This window comes from Palaemon carinicauda, chromosome 7 (assembly GCF_036898095.1).
Source record: "Palaemon carinicauda isolate YSFRI2023 chromosome 7, ASM3689809v2, whole genome shotgun sequence".
NCBI classification, from domain to species: domain Eukaryota; kingdom Metazoa; phylum Arthropoda; class Malacostraca; order Decapoda; family Palaemonidae; genus Palaemon; species Palaemon carinicauda.
Window position 1 is genome coordinate 15,660,691 of NC_090731.1, and position 2,500 is coordinate 15,663,190.

The window sequence follows — 2,500 nt, forward strand, 5'->3', positions numbered from 1 at the left end:
CATATATTTGTATATATGTATATATATATATATATATAAGTATATGTATACAAAATGTATGTATATGTATACACACATATATTTGTATATATGTATGTATATACTGTATATGTATAAATATATATATATATATATATATATATATATATATATATATATATATATATATATATATATGCATAAATATGCATATCTTTCAATTGATGAATCATGGCTATAACCAGAGTCCAGATACTTTCCCAAACACTACCTAACACCATAAACCTATTTCATAACATAGGGTCACCAGTAGTTCGTCGAACCTCTCTTCGATCAAAATTTTTTCTCTTTTGGACATGAAGACTATTAGGTCCAAATTATACTCATTCACTCTTAGGTCTTCAACCCTCTCGACAATTATTCTCATACACTCTTTATAGCACTATATTGACATCAATTCTTTTTGCATGCGCAAAACCGTTATGAAACATTCATCGCAGAAATTCACTTTTTCATTCATATAAGCCATTCATACAAAACCTATCTCCATACTCATTTTATTTTTACGGGGGATTGGGGGGGGGGGGGTGGCGGCGAAAGGGGGGGGGGGGGGGTATCCAGCATTCTGTTTCGATTTTCATTTTTTTTTTTAATTCTGAAGTTGGATTTTAATGATACTTTCTCTCCTCAGAACTATTACAGTAAGTTTTATCGTCAATATGTTTATACTATATTATTATTATTATTATTATTATTATTATTATTATTACTACTACAGTAGTTGGAAAAGCAGGATGCTATAATCCCAAGGATTCCAACAGGAAAAAAATACCCCACTTAGGAAAGAAAGTAAGTAATGAACAGTTAAAATAAAATATCTCAAGAACACTCATAACATTAGAACAGATCTTTCATAAATAAACTATAAAAAGAGACTTATGTCACCTTGTTCAACATAAAGACATTCGCTGCAAGTTTGAACGTTTGAAGTTCCACCGATTCAACTACCTGATTAGGAAGATAGTAAGTAAAACTAAAACTCTTTGGCATCAATATTGACGAGAAGAGTACATTCATCTTACCAAATGTGCCAGCTGCTATAAACTATATCCACCTATTCCTTTCTGACATATATGGTGGCTGATGTGGTAACGTTCCTGACTGGTGAACGCCAGACTGGAGTTCGAGTCCCACTCAGACTCGTTAGTACCTTTCGTCGCTGACCTCACCATCCTTGTGAGCTAAGGATGGGGGGTTTGGGGGAGCTTATAGGTCTATCTGCTGAGTCATCTGCAGTCATTGCCTGGCCCTCCTTGGTCCTAGCTTGGTTAGAGAGGTGGCTTGGGCGCTGATCCTACAGATATATAGTTAGTCTCTAGGGCATTGTCCTTCCCGATAGGGCAATGTCACTGTCCCTTGCCTCTGCCCTTCATGAGTGGCCTTTAAACCACCGCGACCTAACCCAACGGAACAAATAATGAATAACTTTCTTCCTATTCACATCTCTTGAGAATGCAGTCAATTGGGTCTCTTGACATTAGTCTCTGCTGTAACATCTATGTCATGACCATGTATCTAGTTTTAATTTATTCATGAAAATAACGACTAATTACTAAGCCGCCATACCACTGTCTCCCGTCTCTACAACAAGGTAATTAACGCAGGAAAATAGAGATATTAGAGCATGTTTGTTTGTGTACGAGAGAGAGAGAGAGAGAGAGAGAGAGAGAGAGAGAGAGAGAGAGAGAGAGAGAGAGAGAGAGAGAGAGATTAATTTGAGGTTTTCTGGCATCCTGACATCTAAGGTCATTGATGCCGATATCGTTTATTGTACATAAAACAAACAAAAAATATTCAACTAAAACCTTGAAAACAACGATATCATTTTAAAAGTTAAATATCTTTCATTAGTGTTTGTATGAGAGAGAGAGAGAGAGAGAGAGAGAGAGAGAGAGAGAGAGAGAGAGAGAGAGAGAGAGAAATTAGAATGTGCATGACACAAGGTACTAACTGAGCTTACCTCCAAAATAACAAGTACAAAACACACATTTTCTCTTTGCAAATCTATTGGTCATTACTCTTGAGTGTGGGCAAGGGTGTTTATCTGCGCTTGTTTTCGGTAGCATGATTTGTTTGGTGAGAAATCCAGCTCGAGGGGAAGGTGTGACGTCGTCTCCATGGATACGAAGAGAGTAAGGAAAGGAAAAAAAAAAAGGAAATAAAAAAAGGAAAAATAGGAAAAAAAAAGCTAGGTAATTTCAAATGTCTTGGCGAACAAAATTGGAAAATAAATGGTGGAATACTCGATGATTAAAGATGATTTGGAAATGGTTGGTGATTGTGATGAAGAGGCCCTAATATTATATGAGTTTAGTAGACCCTAATAATAATAATAATAATAATAATAATAATAATAATAATAATAATAATAATAATAATAATAATAATAAATACTGAGTGAAGACGCAACAAAAGCACAATGATATTTATGGTGACGTGAGTTTTATATGCCTTACACCCG

The 2,500-nt window shown here is 35.2% G+C and overlaps 1 protein-coding gene across 1 annotated transcript in view; it reads right to left on the minus strand.

The window, feature by feature from the left end:
* LOC137644197 (protein split ends-like) overlaps positions 1–2,500 on the minus strand; it is a 102,847-nt gene that overhangs the window by 6,211 nt on the left and 94,136 nt on the right. The window lies entirely within an intron of this gene.